Consider the following 10,599-nt stretch of genomic DNA (forward strand, 5'->3'; position numbering starts at 1 on the left):
GGCGAGGCGGACGACGCGCGTCGGACGTTTCGCCGATCTCGTGCTCGTTCCGGCCAGCTTGATGGGGATCTTCATGGGAATTGGCCATGTGTACTTCTGCTGCAGGCCCGCGACCCTTGTACTCGGAAGGAAACTCAGTCGGAACCGAGCCCGAGCGCTGGGACGGCGGGGCAACCCCAACTGACTCTAGAACCGCCACTTGTGAAGACGTGTTCTGGCGAGCCTGGGCGTGTTGCACGCAACGCTGGAGCCGTGGACGGCGGGACCGCTTGTTGCGGCGCGTGACGGCGGTGTAGGTCGACACCGGAGCCGACTGCTGGAGAAGAAGAATGCCGCGGGCGCCGGCACGGAAGTGCGTAGCCCCGAGACGGGGAAGCGCCTCGACATCGAGAGGGGCGTCCCGAAGCCATGCCGAATCGTCGACGATGAAGGAGAGAGCGCCGAAGAGGATCTCGTGACCCATGCTCGAATCTCCACCGGACGACATGACGAAGTGATGTAGTCGCAAACTCGCCGGAAGTCGCTTAGACGCCTGCCCCACGGTGGGCGCCAACTGTCATGGGTATAAGCCTGACAGTAGATGTGTAGGGTACGGAAAGGATGGGCAGAGTCCCAGGTACGGCGAGATTGTATGAGTTCAGGCCCCTCTACGGTGGAGGTAATAGCCCTACGTCTCAGTGCTCTCGGAGCTTGTTGTCGAGTGGAATATGGAATACAATGATTTGCCAACCCTTGCACCAGCGGGGGAGGGTGGCTTATATAGAGTGCGTTGCCCACCACAACGGTTCTGATACAGGGGTGGAGTAGTGGCGATTGAATGCCTACGTTATAGGTAACGCACGTCCTAAATGCTAATAAATGCACCTGGAAACGTACGACTGTTTCCCTCCAGGGGGGTTACGATGTACGGAGTGGAATCCAGTCGGTTAGTTTGATATTCTCCGAATGCTAGTCTCCGACTGGGTGGTCGAGGGCCTGTTACCGACTGGATGATGGAAACTCCTTAGTTCAGTCGGAACTGACTAAGGGCCTTGTCCCTTATGGGGGGTAGTCCTTGGGTAGGATTTACAGGGCAGGCCCATGACCCTACCCTAGGACTATAACCCCATCACATGGCGTTCTTGTCGTTTCGGGCTAATTTCGTGGATTATAGCGCACTGTTTTGGGGTCACGGGACGATTTTCGATGCACCAGGAACCCTGTGCACGGCTACCGAGACGTCGCAGAAACTAGTTTTCGGGCCAATTTCGTGGTCTATAATGCATTGCTTTGGGTTCCCGGGTCCATTGGTAATGCTCCATGAACCTTGTGCAGGCTATCGAGACATCCAAAAAACTCGGTGTTTTGGTCATTTCGGGCCAGTTTCGTTGGCTATAGCGCACTACTTTTGGATCCCGGGTCGATTTTTTATGCTGCATGAACCGTGTGCACGACGATCGAGACATCGGAATAACTTTGCGTCTTTGTTGTTTTGAGCCTGTATCGTGGTTTATAGTGCACTGTTTTGGGGTCCCGGGTCGATTTTTGATGCTCCATGAACCCTGTGCATGGCTATCGAGACGATGCAAAAACTCGTTGTTTTTGTCGTTTCGAGCGAGTTTCGTCGGCAACAACGCACTGTTTTGGGGTCCCGGGTCGATTTTTTATGCTCCATCAACCGTGTGCACTGCTATCGAGACATTCCAAAAACTCGATGTTTTTGTCGTCTCGGGCTAGTTTCGTGGGCTATAGCGCACTGTTTTGGTGTTCCGTGTCGATTTTTAATGCTCCATGAACCGTGTGCACGGTTATCGAGACGTCACAAAAACTCTTTGTTTTTTGTCGTTTCGGGGCAGTTTCGTGGGCTGCGCACTGTTTTGGGGTCCCGGGTCGATTTTTGATGCTCCATGAACCGTGTGCACGGGTATCAATGTATTTGAAAAACTCGGTGTTTTTGTCGTTTCACGCCAGTTTCTTGGGCCATAACACGCTGTTTTGGGGTCCCGGGTCTATATTTCGTGCTCCACGAAACCACTACACAACTATCGAGACATCCCAAAAACTGTTGATATTTCGGTGCTTTTGTCGTTTCTCGCCAGTTTCGTTGGCTATAGCACACTGTTATGGGGCCCCGAATCGATTTTTATGCTCCATGAACCGTGTGCACGACTATCGAGACGTCGCAAAAACACTTTGTTTTTAACATTTCGGGCCAGTTTTGTGGGTTATAGTGCACTGTTTTGGGGTCCCGGGTCGATTTTTGATGCTCCATGAACCGTGTGCACGGCTATCGAGACGATGCAAAACCATGGCGTCCCGCGTCAATTTTTATGATCCATGAACCGTGTGGACGACTATCGAGACGTCGCAAAAACATGGCGTTTTTGTCGTTTTGAGCCTGTTTCGTGGGCTATAGCGCATTCTTTTGGGATCCCGTGTTGATTTTTGATGCTCCATGAACACCGTGCACGACTATCGAGTTGTCGTAAAAACTCGTTATTTTTGTCGTTTCGGGTCAGTTTCGTGGGCTGTAACGCACTGTTTCGGGGGTACCAGGACAATTTTTGATGCTGCATGAACCGTGTGCACGACTATCGAGACGTCGCGAAAGTTCGTTGCTTTTGTCATTGTGGACAAATTTCGTGGGCTATAGCGCATTGTTTTAGGGTCCCGGATCGATTTTCGATGCTTCATGAACCCTCTGCACAGCTATCGAGACGTCGCAACAACTCGTTATTTTTGTTGTTTCGCGCGAGTTTCGTGGGCTATATCGCACTATTTTGGGGTCCCGTGTTGATTTTTGATTCTCAACGAACCCTGTGTACGGCTATCGACACATCGGAAAAACATGGTGCTTTTGTCGTTTCATGCGTGTTTCTTGGGCTAGAAAAAACTGTTTTGGGGTCCCGGGTTGAGTTTTGATGCTTCATGAACTCTTTGCACGGCTATCGAGACATCACAAAACCATGGTGTTTTTGTCGATTGGGGCCAGTTTCCTGGGTTATAACGCACTCTTTGGGGTCTCGGGTCCATTTTTGATGCTCCATGAACCGTGTGCACGACTATCGACATCACAAAAACATGGCGTTCTTGTCGTTTCGGGCTAATTTCGTGGGTTATAGCGCACTGTTTTGGGGTCCCGGGACGATTTTCGATGCTCCATGAACCCTGTGCACGGCTACCGAGACGTCGCAGAAACTAGGTGTTTATGACGTTTTGGTCCAATTTCGTGGTCTATAGTGCATTGGTTCCGGTTCCCGGGTCGATTGGTAATGCTCCATGAACCTTGTGCAGGCTATTGAGACATCAAAAAAACTTGGTGTTTTGTTCATTTCGGGCCAGTTTCGTTGGCTATAGCGCACTATTTTCGGATCCCGGGTCGATTTTTTATGCTGCACGAACCGTGTGCACGACGATCGAGACATCGCAATAACTTTGCGTTTTTGTTGTTTTGAGCCTGTTTCGTGGGTTATAGTGCACTGTTTTGGGGTCCCGGGTCGATTTTTGATGCTCCATGAACCCTGTGCAAGGCTATCGAGACGATGCAAAAACTCGTTGTTTTTGTCGTTTCGCGCGAGTTTCGTCGGCTACAACGCATTGTTTTGGGGTCCCGGGTCGATTTTTATGCTCCATCAACCGTGTGCACTGCTATCGAGACATTCCAAAAAGTCGATGTTTTTGTCGTCTCGGGCTAGTTTCGTGGGCTATAGCGCACTGTTTTGGGGTTCCGGATCGATTTTGATGCTCCATGAACCCTGTGCACGGTTATCGAGAAGTCACAAAAACTCTTTGTCGTTTCGGGGCAGTTTCGTGGGCTACGCACTGTTTTGGGGTCCCGGGTCGATTTTTGATGCTCCATGAACCGTGTGCACGGGTATCAACGTATCTGAAAAACTCGATGTTTTTGTCGTTTCACGCCAGTTTCTCGGTCCATAACACGCTGTTTTGGGGTCCCGGGTCGATATTTCATGCTGCATGAAACCACTACACAGCTATCGAGACATTCCAAAAACTCGGTGCTTTTGTCGTTTCGGGCCAGTTTCGTGGGCTATAGCGCACTGTTATGGGGTCCCGGATCGATTTTTTATGCTCCATGTACCGTGTGCACGGCTATCGAGACGTCGCAAAAACACTTTGTTTTTAACATTTCGGGCCAGTTTTGTGGGCTATAGCGCACTGTTTTGGGGTCCCGGGTCGATTTTTGATGCTCCATGAACCCTGTGCACGGTTATCGAGACGTCGCAAAAACTTGTTGTTTTTGTCGATTGGGGCCAGTTTCGTGGGCTATAACGCACTGTTTTGGGGTCCTGGGTCCATTTTTGATGCTCCATGAACCGTATGCACGACTATCGAGACGTCTCAAAAACTTGGCGTTCTTGTCGTTTCGGGCTAATTTCGTGGGTTATAGCGCAATATTTGGGGCCGCGGGTCGAGTTTCAATGCTCCACGAACCCTGTGCACGGCTACCGAGACGTCACAAAAACTCGATGTTTATGACGTTTCGAGCCAACTTCGTGATCTATAGTGCACAGTTTTGGGTTCCCGGGTCGATTTTTAATGCTCCATGAACCCTGTGCAGGCTATCGAGACATCCCAAAAACTCGGTGTTTCTTTGTCGTTTTGGGCCAGTTTCGTGGGCAATAGCGAACTATTTTCGGGTCCCGCGTCGATTTTTGATGCTGCATGAACCGTGTGCGCGACTATCGAGACGATGCAAAAACTCGTTGTTTTTGTCGTTTCGGGCCAGTTTCGTGGGCTATAGCGCACTGTTTTGGGTCCCGGATTTATTTTTTATGCTCCATGAACATGTGCACGGCTATCGAGACGTCGCAAAAACCCTTTGTTTTTAATATTTCGGGCCACTCTTGTGGGCTATAGCGTACTGTTTTGGGGTACCGGTTCGATTTTTGATGCTTCATGAGCCTTGTGCACGGCTATCGAGATATCGGAAAATCTTATTGTTTTTATCATTTCACGCGAGTTTCGTGGGCTATAGCGCACTATTTTGGGGGTCCCGTGTCGATTTTTGATTCTCCACGAACACTGTGCACGGCTATCGACACATCGGAAAAACTTTGTGTTTTTGTCATTTCATGCCAGTTTCTTGGGCTAGAACACACTATTTTGGGGTCCCGGATCGAGTTTTGATGCTTCATGAACTCTTTGCACGGCTATCGAGACATCGCAAACCATGGTGTTTTTGTCGACTGGGCTAGTTTCCTGGGCTATAACGCACTGTTTGGGGTCTCGGGTCCATTTTTGATGCTCCATGAACCGTGTGCACGACTATCGAGACGTCACAAAAACATGGCGTTCTTGTCGTTTCGGGCTAATTTGGTGGATTATAGCGCACTGTTTTGGTGTCCCGGGACGATTTTCGATGCTCCATGAACCCTGTGCACGGCTACGAAGACGTCACAGAAACTAGGTGTTTATGACGTTTCGGGCCAATTTCGTGGTCTATAGTGCATTGTTTTGGGTTCCCGGGACGATTGATAATGCTCCATGAACCTTGTGCACGCTATCGAGACATCCAATAAACTCGATGTTTTGGTTATTTTGGGCCAATTTCGTTGGCTATAGCGCACTATTTTCGGATTCCGGGTCGTTTTTTATGCTGCATGAACCGTGTGCACGACGATCGAGACATCGCAATAACTATGCGTTTTTGTTGTTTTAGCCTGTTTCGTGGGTTATAGTGCATTGTTTTGGGGTCCCGGGTCGATTTTTATGCTACATGAACCGTGTGCATGACGATCGAGACATCGCAATAACTTTGCGTTTTTGTTGTTTTGAGCCTCTTTCGTTGGTTATAGTGCACTGTTTTGGGGTCCCGGGTCGATTTTTGCTGCTCCATGAACCTTGTGCACGACTATCGAGACGATGCAAAAACTCGTTGTTTTTGTCGTTTTGCGCAAGTTTCATCGGCTACAACGCGCTGTTTTGGGGTCCCGGGTCGATTTTTTATGCTCCATCAACCGTGTGCACTGCTATCGAGACATTCCAAAAACTCGATGTTTTTGTCGTCTCGGGCTAGTTTCGTGGGCTATAGCGCACTGTTTTGGGTTCCGGGTCGATTTTTGATGCTCCATGAACCGCGTGCACGGTTATCGAGCTGTCACAAAAACTCTTTGTTTTTTGTCGTTTCGGGGCAGTTTAGTGGGCTGCGCACTGTTTTGGGGTCCCGGGTCGATTTTTGATGCTCCATGAACCGTGTGCACGGGTATCAACGTATCTGAAAAACTCGGTGTTTTTGTCGTTTCACGCCAGTTTCTCGGGCCATAACACGCTGTTTTGGTGTCCCGGGTCGATATTTCATGCTCCATGAAACCACTACACAACTATCGAGACATCCCACAAAACTCGGTGCTTTTGTCGTTTCGCGCCAGTTTCGTTGGCTATAGCGCACTGTTATGGGGCCCCGGATCGATTTTTTATGCTCCATGAACCGTGTGCACGGCTATGAAGACGTCGCGAAAACACTTTGTTTTTAACATTTCGGGCCAGTTTCGAGGGCTATATCGCACTGTTTTGGGGTCCCGGGTCGATTTTTGATGCTCCATGAACCATGTGCACGGCTATCGAGACGGCGCAAAAACTCATTGTTTTTGTCGTTTCGCGCAAGTTTCGTGGGCTATAGCGCACTGTTTTGGGGGTCCCGTGTCGATTTTTGATTCTCCACGAACACTGTGCATGACTATCGACACATCGGAAAAACTCTGTGTTTTTGTCATTTCATGCCAGTTTCTTGGGCTCCACACTGTTTTGGGGTCCCGGGTCGAGTTTTGATGCTTCATGAACTCTTTGCACGACTATCGAGACATCACAAACCATGGTGTTTTTGTCGATTGGGGCGTGTTTTCCATTTTTTATGCTCCATGAACCGTGTGCACGACTATCGAGACGTCACAAAAACATGGCGTTCTTGTCGTTTCGGGCTAATTTCGTGTGTTATAGCGCACTGATTTGGGGTCCCGGGACGATTTTCGATGCTCGATGAACCCTATGCACGGTTACCGAGACATCGCAGAAACTAGGTGTTTATAACGTTTCGGGCCTATTTTGTGGTCTATAGTGCATTGTTTTGGGTTCCCGGGTCGATTGGTAATGCTCCATGAACCTTGTGCAGGCTATCGAGACATCCAAAAACTCGGTGTTTTGGTCATTTCGGGCCAGTTTCGTTGGCTATAGCGCACTTTTTTGGGATCCCGGGTCGATTTTTTATGCTGCATGAACCGTGTGCACGACGATCGAGACATCGCAATAACTTGGCATTTTTGTTGTTTTGAGCCTCTTTCGTGGGTTATAGTGCACTATTTTGGGGTCCCGGGTCGATTTTTGATGCTCCATGAACCCTGTGCATGGCTATCGAGACCATGCAAAAACTCATTGTTTTCGTCGTTTCGCGCGAGTTTCGTCGGCTACAACGCACTGTTTTGGGGTCCCGGGTCGATTTTTTATGCTCCATCAACCGTGTGCACTGCTATCGAGACATTCCAAAAACTCGATGTTTTTGTCATGTTGGGCTAGTTTCGTGGGCTATAGCGCACTGTTTTGGGGTTTCGGGTCGATTTTTGATGCTGCATGAAACCTGTGCACGGTTATCGAGACGTCACGAAAACTCTTTGTTTTTTGTCGTTTTGGGGCAGTTTCGTGGGCTGCGCACTGTTTTGGGGTCTCGGGTCGATTTTTGATGCTCCATGAACCGTGTGCACGGGTATCAACGTATCTGAAAAACTCGGTGTTTTTGTCGTTTCACGCCAGTTTCTCAGGCTATAACATGCTGTTTTGGTGTCCCGGGTCGATATTTCATGGTCCATGAAACCACTACACAGCTATCGAGACATCCCAAAAACTCGGTGATTTTGTCGTTTCGGGCCAGTTTCGTGGGCTATAGCACACTGTTATGGGGTCCTGGATCGATTTTTTATGCTCCATGAATCGTGTGCACGACTATCGAGACGTCACAAAAACATGGCGTTCTTGTTGTTTCGGGCTAATTTCGTGGGTTATATCGCACTGTTTTGGGGTCCCGGGACGATTTTCGATGCTCCATGAACCCTGTGCACGGCTACCAAGACGTCACAGAAACTAGGTGTTTATGACGTTTCAGGCCAATTTCGTGGTCTATAGTGCATTGTTTTGGGTTCCCGGGTCGATTGGTAATGCTCCATGAACATTGTGCAGGCTATCGAGACATCCAAAAAACTCGGTGTTTTGGTCATTTCAGGCTAGTTTCGTTGGCTGTAGCGCACTATTTTTGGTGTCCCGCGTCAATTTTTTATGCTCCATCAACCGTGTGCACTGCTATCAAGACATTCCAAAAAATCCATGTTTTTGTCGTCTCGGGCTAGTTTCGTGGGCTATAGCGCACTGTTTTGGGGGTCCCGTGTCGATTTTTGATTCTCCACGAACACTGTGCACGGCTATCGACACATTGGAAAAACTCTGTGTTTTTATCATTCCATGCCAGTTTCTTGGGCTAGAACACACTGTTTTGGGGTCCTGGGTCGAGTTTTGATGCTTCATGAACTCTTTGCACGGCTATCGAGACATCGCAAAACCATGGTGTTTTTGTAGATGGGGCCTGTTTCCTAGGCTATAACGCACTTTTTGGGGTCTCGGGTCCATGTTTGATGCTCCATGAACCGTGTGCACGACTATCAAGACATCACAAAAACATGGCGTTCTTGTCGTTTCGGGCTAATTTCGTGGATTATAGCGCACTGTTTTGGGGTCCCGGGACGATTTTCGATGCTCCATCAACCCTGTGCACGGCTACCAAGACGTCGCAGAAAACTAGGTGTTTATAACGTTTCAGGCCAATTTCGTGGTCTATAGTGCATTGTTTTGGGTGCCCGGGTCGATTGGTAATGCTCCATGAACATTGTGTAGGCTATCGAGACATCCAAAAAACTCGGTGTTTTGGTCATTTCAGGCTAGTTTCGTTGGCTGTAGCGCACTATTTTTGGATCCCGTTTCGATTTTTTGTGCTGCATGAACCGTGTGCACGATGATCGAGACATCGCAATAACTTTGCGTTTTTGTTGTTTTGACCCTGTTTCGTGGTTTATAGTGCACTATTTTGGGGTCCCGGGTCGATTTTTGATGCTCCATGAACCCTGTGCATGGCTATCGAGATGATGCAAAAACTCGTTGTTTTTGTCGTTTCGCGCGAGTTTCATGTGCTACAACGCACTGTTTTGGGGTCCCGGGTCGATTTTTTATGCTCCATCAACCGTGTGCACTGCTATCGAGACATTCCAAAAAATCGATGTTTTTGTCGTCTCGGGCTAGTTTCGTGGGCTATAGCGCACTGTTTTGGGGGTCCCGGGTCGATTTTTGATGCTCCATGAACCGTGTGCACGACTATCGACACGTCACAAAAACTCGTTGTTTTTTGTTGTTTTGGGGCAGTTTCGTGGGCTGCGCACTGTTTTGGGGTCCCGGGTCGATTTTTGATGCTCCATGAACCGTGTGCAGGAGTATCAACGTATCTGAAAAACTCGGTGTTTTTGTCGTTTCACTCCAATTTTCGGGCCATAACACACTGTTTTGGGGTCATGGGTCGATATTTCATGCTCCATGAAACCACTACACAGCTATCGAGACATCGAAAAACTCGGTGCTTTTGTCGTTTCGGGCCAGTTTCGTGGGCTATAGTGCACTGTTATGGGGTCCCGGATCGATTTTTTATGCTCCATGAACCGTGTGCACGGCTATCGAGACGTCGCAAAAACACTTTGTTTTTCACATTTCGGGCTAGTTTTATGGGCTATAGCGCACTATTTTGGGGTCCCGGGTCGATTTTTTATGCTTCATGAACCGTGTGCACGGCTATCGAGACGTCTCAAAAACTCGTTGTTTTTGTCATTTCGCGCGAGTTTCGTGGGCTATAGCGCACTGTTTTGGGGGTCCCGTGTCGATTTTTGATACTCCACGAACACTGTGCACGGCTATCGACACATCGGAAAAACTCTGTGTTTTTGTCATTTCATGCCAGTTTCTTGGGCTAGAACACACTATTTTGGGGTCCCGGATTGAGTTTTGATGCTTCATGAACTCTTTGCACGGCTATCGAGACATCGCAAAACCATGGTGTTTTTGTCTACTGGGGCTAGTTTCCTCGGCTATATCGCACTGTTTGGGGTCTCGGGTCCATTTTTGATGCTCCATGAACCGTGTGCACGAGTATCGAGACGTCAAAAAAACATGGCGTTCTTGTCGTTTCGGGCTAATTTCGTGGATTATAGCACACTGTTTTGGCGTCCCGGGACGATTTTCGATGCTCCATGAACCCTGTGCACGGCTACCGAGACGTCGCAGAAACTAGGTTTTTATGACGTTTCGGGCCAATTTCGTGGTCTATAGTGCATTGTTTTGGGTTCCCGTGTCGATTGGTAATGCTCCATGAACCTTGTGCACGCTATCGAGACATCCAAAAAACTCGATGTTTTGGTCATTTCGGGCCAGTTTCGTTGGCTATAGCGCACTATTTTCGGATTCCGGGTCGATTTTTTATGCTGCATGAACCGTGTGCACGACGATCGAGACATCGCAATAACTTTGCGTTTTTGTTGTTTTAGCCTGTTTCGTGGGTTATAGTGCACTGTTTTGGGG

Source organism: Hordeum vulgare, chromosome 4H (assembly GCF_904849725.1).
Source record: "Hordeum vulgare subsp. vulgare chromosome 4H, MorexV3_pseudomolecules_assembly, whole genome shotgun sequence".
In the NCBI taxonomy this organism is placed as follows: domain Eukaryota; kingdom Viridiplantae; phylum Streptophyta; class Magnoliopsida; order Poales; family Poaceae; genus Hordeum; species Hordeum vulgare.